The sequence below is a fragment of the Anser anser genome (genome assembly GCF_964211835.1).
Source record: "Anser anser genome assembly, chromosome: Z".
Taxonomy (NCBI): domain Eukaryota; kingdom Metazoa; phylum Chordata; class Aves; order Anseriformes; family Anatidae; genus Anser; species Anser anser.
This window is the reverse complement of record NC_139723.1, coordinates 35,539,377-35,551,640: the sequence shown is the minus strand read 5'-3', so window position 1 is coordinate 35,551,640 and position 12,264 is coordinate 35,539,377. Positions and strand designations below refer to the sequence as shown.

Below are 12,264 nucleotides of genomic sequence, written 5' to 3'. Positions count from 1 at the left end.
CTCTAATAATTTTTTGTATAATTGCATCATGATTAGCTTTTGTTCTTGAAGCTGAATTTTTTACCTTTGAAATATGGAACTCTGAAATGACACAGAAGGTCAGTAGTTATTTGATCCATACCCAAAGTGGTAGGACAGCATTGCAGAGCTGGAAGAATTGATGTCCTTTCACAAACACTAGAAAATGAGGTGGGAAAAGATTAAGACAGAAATCTAGGAAGAAATAAATAAAAATTTTACCTTCAGCTACATTTTCTTATTCTCACTTATCATTACAGAAACACATAAGTTTCTCATTAGGAACAGGATAGGTGCATGAATTCATCTCTCTAATGGCACTTCAAGGATAGGCAGTTTACATCTCGTTTTCAAAAGAGAATCAGAAATTTAAAAGCCTATGTCCTATTTATTTTCAGTAAGGCACTATGTTCCCAAGAGGTTAAGATGGTTTTGAAAATGACAGTGAAGCACCCAAGATTTTCTGTTTAAACCTTTGACTGGCAAAAGTCCCTGTTTTGCAGCTAAAGATCACAAGTATTAGAAGAGCACTGTTACAGCAAGGGACTAGGAAAGGGAGGCAGAATGAAAAACAAATATGAAGGGAAGATGGAGAAAGATAGCCTAACAGAAATGTAAATATAACCATACATATGTATACACATACGCTAAATGAAGTGTCCATTTGTGTAATTTGGCTGTGTGCCAAGGGATATTGCCTATCGCTAATATGAAACACAGACTTCTGTTTAGCTTAAAAACAACATTTCAGGGTCAGATTACACACTCCCTCACACACAGACCCAAAGAAAAGCTCATGCACAGGGCCCTCAGTCCTGGGCCTCAGAGGCTGGTGTCTTCAGCAGTCTGGGGCAGGGGTAGAGGGGAGCCAGGTCCTTGGGGCTTCATGGACAGTGTTGCAGAGGGCTTTGTGCCAAGGGGGGGCCCTCAGTGCCGTTCCTCGAGCTTGTCCTCTCGGAGGCCCCCGGCTGGGTTTCTAGAGTCTTTCTGTTAAGTGTTTGGCTACAAAACCTTTGAATATCAGAGGTTTCATCTCTGGCGTTGACCTCAAAATTCAGATCCTTGCCTGAAATAAGGCTCCTTTTTGTTACCTCAGCAGCAAAAAGCAATCACTGAATAAAGAATAGGCACAGATTGTCTCCATCAGTTTACTAACTGAGATGTTGTGAGGGCTCCTACTGCATCATGAATAGGTCTTGAAGAAACCATAATCAGCCCAACCTGTACAATACTGCTGTGCCTCCAGAGCAGGACCTGAGTAGCTGATGTTTGTCATTTTCCTATGGAGGTGGGATGGGGAAGTTGTGATATTCCTTTCTTCAGGTGGGGACCTGCTGTGCCAAAGGACTAAGCAGGCTCAGGTGAAACACCTACCGGTGGAACAGGGAGCTGAGCAGAGGTGTTTTGGGTTTGCCACCACCCACCAGTGCCTCCAGCATCCCCAGTAGACACCTCTGTAGGAGCTGGGGAGGCATCAACCAGCTGTGGTGCAAGCACCCCGACCTGCAGCAGGATTAGGTATGCACCCACAATTCCTCAAGCCAATGAAAGGCTACTTGGCCTAATACTTGGCTGCTTGTATGCTTGAGTTGTGGGCACAGTCCTGCACGGTCTCCTTTCATGGGAGTGGAGCTTTGGTGGTGCTGCTGCTGTCCATGCGGGATAAAGTATATGAGCTGGATCTCCTTTTGGATCCTTATGGGGCAAGTATTAGATCACTGGGTGCTGCTAATTCACTCCATCTGTCTGCAGATACAGAGTCAGTCCATGCTTTCAATTTTGAGGGCTAAAAGTTTCTCTCCTTAGCTTTTTCCTCACAAGAAAATATATCCAGATGGTTTAATCTTATCCTTTAAAATTGTCTTTTTTACCCTTTACCTGCCTTTCTTACCCTTTAAAATTGTCTTTTTTTTTTTTTTTGTCTTTTCTCCCGGAGGTTAATATCACACTTGTCATCCCTGTCGTGGTCTTCTCCCAGTAACGTCCTGGTGGCAGAGGTAGCAATGCTGAGCACCTCCCCAGCTCCACTCCATCAGGTGCTACAACAATAGGCTGCTCCACTCTGTGGTGTGGCTTTCCCTTTTCTGTCCCCTTTTTGGTGCTTGTGCAGAATGAAGGGGTGGGAGCAGAGTGTGGCTGCCCCTCCATGGCTCCCTGGGTAAGCCAGTTCTCTGAGGGATGCTCACGGTGTCCCTGTGCATCTTCCTGCATCCTCCTCCTCCTTGTTGAGGGGCAAGTTGGGAAGCACGTCCATCCTCTCTGTTTTTATGTGATTATCTGCTAGCAAGTTACAGAAAGGGAAATAATGGTGTATTCAGGCTTAACTTTAAGTAAAAGTTTGCTCTCTGGCCATAAGGGAGCCATATCACCCACGTAGCTGTGCTGGACAGGGGACTGCCAGGTACTGAAGGCCACCGTTCATCTTCATCCTATTTCTAACTGTGTCATCACTGACTGGTCAGAAAAGCAAAGTGGGCCCAACAGAACCAGAGAATGGCTGAGGTTGGAAGGGACCTCTGGAGGCCTTCTGGTCCAACCCCTCTGCTCAAGCAGGGCCACCTACAGCAGGTTGCTCAGGACCATCTCCAGGTGGTTTCTGAAGATCTCCAAAGAGGAGATGCCACAACCTCTCTGGGCAACCTGTGCCAGTGCTTGGTCACCCACACAGCACAGAAGTGCTTCCTGGTGTTCAGAGGGAACCTCCTGCATTTCAGCTTGTGCCCACTGCCTCTTGTCCAGTCCCTGGGCACAATTGAAGACAGCATGGTTCCATCCTCTTTGCACCCTCCCTCCAGGTGCTTATAGACATGGATAAGATCCCCCCTGAGCTTCCTCTTTTCTCAGCTGTACAGTCCCAGCTCTCTCATCCTCTCCTCAAAGGAGAGGTGCTCCAGTCCCTTCATCATCTTGGTGGCCCTCTGTTCGTCTGTGCACCAAGAACATGTCCTTGTTGTGCTAAGACCTGTACAAAGTGCTCCTGTTTGCTGTAAGAGCTAAGAGCAGAGGGGAGACACTGAGGAGCCAGGGTGAGCCATCAGCCTTCCCAGCCCTGGGACAGACACTTTCTCAGCAGGGGTGAGAGATGCCTCTGGGCAGGCCAGAGGAGCTCACGTTGGTCCTGTTCTCTCTTTGCAAAGGGGCTTGTTTTGACAGACTGCAAGGATGTGGTGCAGATCGAATGCTCGTTTCTCACCGGCACAGAGTTATTATTAGCCAACGTGCTCTTGCTGGGTGGAGCTCTTCTCTTCCACTCCATCGCTGACAATGCAAAACCTACTCAACCAAAGCATTTAGGAAACTTCTGTCTATAGCACAGAGAAACTTAAAACATAAGTCATTAGTAAGGTGTTTGTTGTTGTTGTTGTTATTATTAGGGAGAGGAAGGGAAGATCAAGAGAAACCAAACACCTTTTGACCCACTATTGCCTGAACAATACCTTTTGATTTCTCATTTCAAAATGATAATCATTACCAAAACTCTTTCCATTTATTTATTTGTTTTCCAAACTGAAGTCTCAGCTAAAAACAAATATTTTATGTCAAGGTTAAAGATTTGCTTGACTCGAAATGAGCTTTTCCCACTATTTTCTATCTTATATTTGTATTGGTAAGGATACAGTAAAACTGAAGGTAGAGGTTTAAACATTTTTAGTGTTTCACATGACCAGGAAAACCAAAATGAGTGTGAAGACCTAATATTCACAAAGTTCCATGCTTAACAACCTCTAATATAAGTAAGGTCCTACAGATTCAAGCATCTTTTGCCCTCTCCTAAATCTAACCACATAGTATGTTATCATATGCTAAAATACACATGCAAAAACTGGAGATTTAACAGTGCCAAGGTAATGTGGGAGAATAAGCCTCATTGATTGTCATGAAGAGGTCAGAACTTTATAGCCTTCTTCAGTTGTTTTAAACCTTGATTTAAATCTGCAAGTACCTGACTGAATGTTATTTGTAAACCTTATGTGCCCCTCTACACTTCAGAAATTTAATTGTAACACGATGAGAAAATAACCCCTCCTCTTCACTACATACTGTCTCACAATATACATATTATAGACATATATAGCACATCAGCTACCATTCTGGGGTCACTGACGTCAGATACTTCTCCATATGTATGTTCAATATCCACACCATGTTCTTGAGTTTTGTTCAGGTTTCCAGCCTCTTCAGAAATATCATAAAGAAACAAGCAAAGAGGTTATCAAAATCCTTACAAGAAACACACTTTTTGTTGTTCGTTTGCAGTTAAAAGTTTACTAAACCCTCTAGTGTTAATAAGCTGTTGACGTCCATGTTTGCACTGTAAAAATAATTAAAATATCACCAATGGGAATGTGGCCCTCTGTGAACAAATGCTTGTATGACAATTAATGTAGTAGTGAGTTTTGCTCCTAGAAACAATTAAGATATAATTAGATGAGTTGATCCAGAAAGCATATGATTTATTTATAAGGAGGCGGAGGGGGAAGAAGGCAGTTACTTTCAACATGGCACAAATTAGAGCACGGGAACAGACTACATTATTGCACTCTAATTAATTGAACAATTTAACGTCTATTTTTAATTTAGGTTTTATCACAGGGAGAAAATCGCCTAATCATATGATTTCACAGCCTCATTTTCACCTCCACAGCTCCCTGTACAGCCAGATGATGCCACCCTCAAATAGGTAGCAAAGCAACCCGTTGTTGCAAGAAACACTGCCAGCACTACCTCCCTTCTCCTTGTGGTTTTATGCACGTGGAGCTGTCCTCTCCTACCACTGAAATAAACTAATGCAAGATAGAGCCCATCACATGATGACAGGAGTATGGTTTAGCAGCACACAAGAAGGCTGGGACTGTTGGAGGCAGTTTAAAAGATGCCCTGGGGACAGCGAGCTACTGGATTACACTCTAAGCCTCCCACCCCTCTATCCAGACAAGATTTGTGTTCAGAAAGATGATCAGAATCCTGGTGATTAATCTGCTCTTCTTTGGGAGACCCCAGTTCATTTTCTTTGCTATGCTCCTGACCAGGGGCTGTATTCACTTGCTACCTTCTGTGTTGTTGGTTGATGGGCCATAAATCTAGAGGACCATGATAGATATCCAAAGTTAGGCTAGAATAATTTTCATCTGGGGTCTGTTGTGTGATTTTCTTATTTATAAAACAGAACGCAAAGTGTGTACCTGTGCACAAAATATACTGTAATCAGGACTGTAAAAAGACACAGAAAGCAGCTCCAAGAATCTTGAGGACTGAACATACCCTGAAAAGATGAACAGATTCAATGAAACCATCTGCAGCTGGAAGTGACATTGTGCAAAGATGGCCCTAAAACATGTCTGTAATGTAAAAAGTGCTAGACTAAATGAACTCCCAGTCTTCCTACCATCTGCACCTGGACCTCTTGAACTTAAGTATAGTCTCCTTCTTTTAGGATTGGTGGTAACCCAAAATAGGTCAAACATAATTCATACCAAAAGAGCACTCCTACACTTGCAAAATAACAAGCAATCAAACAACACCCCAAATCCCACTGAGAAGTACTCAGTGTCTTGAGAAGGACTCCCAGACTCACTGTGAGAAGGATGAGATGAGCTCACAATGCCTGGAAGAATTTTTATGTTTATGACAGGCAGAAAATAACTGAATTCAAAGAAATTCCCTCCTCTTTGATGTCCTCTCCCCAGAAGAAAAGTTCTTTGAAAATGAACTGGTACCAATGAAATGTTAGGTCCATGCTACTGCTGTAGATCAGATCAGTCAAGGCCTGGTGGCCTCCACTCCAGTCAGTATGGACTTGTTTGTTTTAATGGTGCACAGGACTGGAAAATACTGGAAGAGACACGCTACATTCACACCACACAGATTTTGACTCGAGTCTCTTCTGGACTCAGTATGAGGAGAGAAAACAGAAGTGTGAACTGGTTCATTTTGCCATTGGGCACTTCAGTTACTGCTTGCTACTTTCCCACTGAAAGCAGCACATCCTGTCTCAACCTTTAGTAGAGCCTAAATAAAACTCTGGGCTGCTGCAAACAAAAGATTAGAGAGAGCCCTAGTTGTCCTCTTACTTTTAAAGTCTTCTCCTTGCTACACTGGGTATGCTGGAAGGAGGTTATAAAGCTAGCTGTGCTGGCACCAAACATTTTTCCAGAGGGACAGCATCTGTTCCAGTTTCAATGCAGTTTTCCATACTAGGTTGTTCTAAAAGACAGAAATCTTGCCTACATGTTTCCAAAGGGTGCCTAATTATAAGCTCAGAGGATACAAATTTCAGTGTATGTCAAAAAATGGGATTCTAGAAGCACATCTGAATGCTTGCAAGATACACTTGAGTCAGTATTCCACTGGAAAACAGGCCTTAATGACTATTGCATTGGGAAAAAATCCCCCTTTCTCTGTCATTAAATACATATTTTACAGTCAAGTCAACAACAGTTTCAAATTGACATGGTAAGAGGATCCTCTTCTACAAATTGGTGTGTTCTGTTACAAGAGTGAGATAAAATATAGGTATTATTCCTAAAGGAGTTCTGAACTTTAGCAAACTAGTTCAAGTCCTGAAAAAGTTAGAGGTTTCTTATATAACAAAGCATCAGCTAAAAGAATCAGTAATAGGTGTCTTAGGCCATATCTTTGGCTGATAGAATATGCAGACAGATGTATTATCACCTTTTCTCTTTTTATACAAGCCCTTCCACCTCTGGCTGTTGCAATAAGAATGGATTCAAGAATCAAAGGAATTCATAGGAACACTGGGGAACATAAAGACCTGTAGTATGCATAGGAAATACTTGTGGTAACAGATAGTCTTGAGCAGCTTGTGCAGTTATTGATGAATGTTAAAGGAGGTTTTGGACCCCTGACAAGTAGTAAAAGAAAGTGAAGGAATGACACTTTTTGTCCCTTTGCATTCCTGTGAGAGTCACCATAGGCTGGCAGGCTGTGATTGTTACATTCTTGGTTATACTGCTTGGTGAGGAAGAGATTCCTAATGTCTTGCGAGTTTGGTGAGACCCAAAGCCAGCTTGAAAACCCAACTATAAGCCAGGTCTACAGCTAAACTCTGCCTCTTTTTCTTGCACAAGTCTCTGTTCCTATGATCCATGTCTGAAACTGGCTGTAGACACATGAGGAAAAATTGAGACATCTCTGTTTTCATCCTCTTAGGGAAATGTTATTCTGTGTGATGGAGCTTACCTTGTGTTGTGGTCTGGGCCAGCTGTCCTGGCTGTGTCCCCTCCCAGTTCCTGGTGAACCCCCAGCCTCCTTCCTGGCGGGGCCGTATGAGGAGCTTAAAAGTCCTTGGCTCTGTGCAAGAACTGCTCTGCAACAGGAAAAAACATCGATGTGCTATCAACATTACTCTCATCCTAAATCCAAATCAGCACCATACCATCTACTAGGAAAAAATCTACTCTATCCTAGCCCAGGCCAGGACACCTTAGCATAATAAATAAAAAGTGAGTTTGCAACAATATTCAGGTAAAGACTGTGGTCAGCCTTCTACTGCTCAGTATTTTTATTAGCAGGTCTTATTGAGGGACAGTTTATTGAGGGACTGGAAATTGTAGTCATCGGTTTGTAGATGATAAGCAATAGGGGCAGTAGGCTTTGAAAAACAAAGCTGAGAACTCAGACTGATCATCTTCTCTCACATGAAGAAATAACCTAGAAAAAGAATTTAAAAAGCAACTTAACTGTCTTAAAAGTAGTCTTAGAAATAGAAGACAACCTGGCAGGAATAATCAACAGCACAAATACATAATAAAAAGTTCTGGAGGCTGTAGCTGGTTACAAACTATATGTAAGGCAGGAATGATACAGGCAATGTATGTCTGGATACAAGTATGCAGATGTCATATCTGTGGTCTGAAGTCACCCCTCTGCTTCTTCACGTTGGTCGGGATTTATATGTACTTACTCAGTTGGGCATTTTGGGGCACCCCTTTTCAAGGAAAATATGAGTCTGTTCTAGCAATGCAGAGGAGAGTGGCAGTACGACTGAAAGGCTGGAAAACATGACCTACAAGGGCAGACTGCAAGTGCCAGTGGCTGCTCTGCTCAAAGGGCAGTGAAGGCAGGTATGAGAGCCATCCTCAGCTATCTTCCAGACTGCTGTAAGTAAGAATGGAATAAATTGCTTTCCATTTCCATTGCAAATGGGACACAAAATTATGCTGTAAATTGCAGGAAAAGGTCTTTAGGTCAGGCCTCAGGAAATAAACGTTCAAGCAGGAGGAATAGCTAAGCCCTGGAGCATGTGTCACACCTCCTTCTCTAGAGAGATTGAAGAAGAGATTAAACAAACATCTATCCTGGATAACGTGGGCAAGGTTGAATCAGCCTTGAGGCACAGTGATGGAGTAGATACCTCTTCCAGACCTATATTCTGTGGTTTCCTTTTTACAAATTAACTTTTTAAATAAATCACCTTCATCAAAAGATTATTTTATTCTTAGCTATATGAATCGGTTACTGATTCTGACTCACTTGCTCTATTTTTCTCAGGTTCATTTGTGGATTTCACATTGCAGGCAACCTGGGCGCAAACTTTTCTAGCCATCTGATCACTGTGAGGGTCTCTTCTTTGGAGACTTACACAGATGGTGGCCCGAGAGCAGTAGAGAGGCTCACGATACATAAGGTGGAAGTATCCTGAAGTCTCTGAGATCAGTCACAAAGTGACATTACACTGCTTAATGAGTTCCTCAGAGTCAGCCTAACCCACAGCAAAACCCAATTTGAGGGCAGAGATCTGCTGTGAGGAGCCTGAGCTGGCCAGCCTGACCTCTGTGCTGGAACAAGATGAGTACTCAGCTGTAAGCTACTACAGCACAGCAGGTGTAGGTTCTCTCCGCTAGCTGTGGCTGATATGTGCCTGAACCCCGAGTACCCTGATGTCACCTCCTGAACTCCATTTGCTCGTGAGCAGCATGAAAATCCTGGGGCAGCAGTGTTTAGAAAAACCACACCCCTTCCTATCCATCTGTGCTGGAGGTCTACACAGACGCAGAGCTCGAAATTTCATTTGGTTTTGGTAGAGATGAGTTTTAAATTAATGAACATTTTATTTCTCTCCTCAAACAGCCACAAATAATTCAGCTTCTGCTCCCAGCTCTCATGCGTCTAGTAGCTGGGAGTGCCCAACCCAGAAATTATGGGCTTGCTTGCCAGCTTCAGGGAAATCAGTGTGAAATCAACAGTTTGAAGCCCTGTGAATTATGTTCCTGCAATGGATCATTTCCTCTGTGCTGGCCATTCAGATGCAAGATCACACAAGCTAATTTAGATAAGAAGGAACTTTACAGCAGGGCTGTGTGATAAGAGGATCCAGAAACCAGTGCTGAGGGGACGAGAACACTCAGAAGAAGGAAGGGGTAGGAGGAATTTCCTGTTGAATGCACAAACACACACATAATCAAAATAGCAGCCAGAAACCCACAAAACATATGGCTTACCCCAAAGCTGATACTCACTTTTACGATTCCTTAAGGGACAGGAGAGAAGGATGCATACATTGTATGGAAGGATGGAAAACCATCACCCTATCCAAAGCCATCTCTGTTAATGGAAAGTCATCTATCAACATCAGTAGTCACGGTGTTTTTAAGGGCTTGACCCAATTTGTGGCAATTGTTGGATAGGAAAACTTCTGTTCCATCCATCAGTCTGGGTGGATAAGGGCCCACATCCTCAGCTGCTGTCCAAAAGCTGTGTAGCTCATGATCGTCTGCGCAGATATGCTTTCCCCAACACAAAGCTTAGCTGCCTGCCAGCTAGTTCCCTCAAGCTAATTTTGGACATGAGATAGGAGAAATATTCCCAGCAGTGTTGCTGTGGCACTTGGATCAAAATGAGTGTTATCAGGAAAAGTGGGAGGAGGAATCAAAATGCTTTTTTTTCCCAGTATCTCTTCTTTTTCTTTATCTTTTTGTCTCACAGCCTAAAAAGTGGTAGCTAGAATTTGTTTTTTACAATAATAATAATAATTTTTAAAAAATACTTGCCCCAAAAACACAGTAAACCTTGTCGTTCGGATTCTTCTTCCAAAACGAAGCTTGTAGGAAACTACCTTTTTCACTTCAGAGAAGCATCCAACACACACACACAATTCCCTCCAAATACAGCATTTCTAAAGGCCAATTGTTGTCATATTTAAAGCAATTTGATAAATATGGAGCTGATCAGGAACTCTACTAAAAAGGGTGTTTCTTCTTAAGAATATCAAAGCTATGAAGTTCTTCTTACACTGCATATGATATTATCACTGCTACTTTATTTCTTTGGCAATAGCACTTAGCAACCTCAATCATTTTGGCAGATGTTATGTAAACATATAGGTTCATTTACACTTTTCTGCATGTCAGCCAATGAGCTCTTCTTCTGCTGTTGGGACTTATTTGCATAGCTGGTTAGTGTTATTATGTCAGCTCCTTTCAGACACCCTTGTCTCGGCCAGATCTCTCAGGGAGTTTCTCTAAGTTTGAACAAGCCAAGACTTGGTTAAATATCTCTTCAAGCTATCACACTCCCAAAACATCCTCAGGCAGTTTTTTCTTGCCTTTGGGTTGCCCCTTTTCAAAATGGGATTCACCAATGTAGATAGATGAGAAGAGCCCAATGCTTTCTAAGTGCTTGCTGGGCAGTATGTCATTTATATTCTCCTCACTTTTAGAAGCCCTTCTCAGGGCTCTGTTTGCTTTTCCACTGCTGCCAAACATTGTCCAGATGGTCTTAATGTCACATCACTGTAGGTCTTTTATTTTCTACTCTGTGCTCTGTTTTGTCCTTCCTTCTAAGCTAATGTCTCTAGGATTATTTTTGGCCCCTTACTTCATTTCCTCTCCCTTCTGTGCATCAAGCTGGGTGAGTCACACTCATCCGTCCAGGAAACCTCATCTTTTACCCAAATGGTTTTGAATTGAAAGGAGAAGAGCAGCTATCTTCAGACGACTCTGTTTGCACTACCCCTAGGTGGCTCACCAAGGCTTTAGGTGTTTAACACCAACAAGTTTCTCTGAGCACACACAAGGCTGCCTGAGGGTGTGTAACAGCACTGACTGCACCTCCAGAAATGTGCTTTGGAGAGGGACATCTTGCCAGGCCCCTATGGTTATCACATGCTGCTGTATTTTCTAACAACACCAGGAGATCCAATCCCACCTACACACTCACGCAAAAAGTACCCGTCTATGCCAAATGTCCTACTGTAAACTCTCAGCTGAGACTGCTCCACATGCAGAATAGATAAAGAAAGATACACAAAATCTGTGGATCTTAAATTCAGACAAGTAGATACGTTTCTCTAGCATGTTTCTTATCAGCAAGATGATCAGAAACATTTGTTTCCTTTTCTTGAATTCTCTCCTGTATCACAAGGAACTATTAACTGTATGTAAAACCCCATTATATTTCTCCCTTTCTCTTTCCTTTTGTCCTGCTCCCACTTTCAGGGAAGAAAGCTTTAATGCCTTTACTACTCCCTTCTATACTCTAACATATGATTTTTCCAAGCCTATTACTCTCATCATTGTCCTTAGTTTTAGTTCTGCCCTAACTGCTCAGATTTAAGAACAAATCCTATCTAAATATCACATGCCTCCAGAACAGGCAACTCTTCCTCTGGGATGCTACCATCAGTAACTGCAAACATGAAGGCAAAGCAATGGTGTAACCCTCAAGGAACAGCCCATCCCACTTTTCAGATGTAGAAAAAAGATGGACATATGGGCTTTGGAGACAAAGCTGTGCACGGCAGCCACCTAAAGTCTTAGACCTTGATGTAACAAACCTGATTTATGAAGAAAGGGTGAAATCTTTATGATATAAATAGATAAGTCTGTGTTCTGCCTCTTAGTTGAGGAAGAACAAGGGTAGGTGAGTCTCTCATCTGTTTGTCATCAGACTCTAAGCATCCAGTGCCACACCATCGCCAGCCTCCAATAATGGAAATGTCAGGTACAGTGACTGCTACTCACCAGATGAACTTGTTCCTACTCCATAAATCCAAGAATTTAGTCAAAATGACAGAAGAATAATGCAGCTCTGCATTCAGTACAATTAAAATAACATGAAACAATACTCAGAACACCACAAACTGTGGATGTCTTGTCATGTTTTGATGGTCACTTGCAGTAAACTGGTGAATTTTGGTGAAAGTCTGAGGCTCTGCATCTTTAAAGACAGGGAAGATGAGCCCCATTCCATTACTGGGTCCAAATCTGTCATCCCTCTTGTTACTAG

At 42.6% G+C, this 12,264-nt stretch overlaps 1 long non-coding RNA gene across 1 annotated transcript in view; it reads right to left on the bottom strand.

Moving 5' to 3' along the window:
* LOC310889288 overlaps positions 1–9,702 on the bottom strand; it is a 40,876-nt gene extending 31,174 nt beyond the window's left edge. Inside the window, exons 1-2 of the long non-coding RNA XR_014576498.1 lie at positions 9,498–9,702; positions 7,219–7,345 (exon numbers count right to left, since the gene is read on the bottom strand). This is a non-coding gene — a long non-coding RNA (uncharacterized lncRNA). The remainder of the gene's footprint in view (positions 1–7,218; positions 7,346–9,497) is intronic.
* Between the last annotated feature and the right edge of the window lie 2,562 nt (positions 9,703–12,264).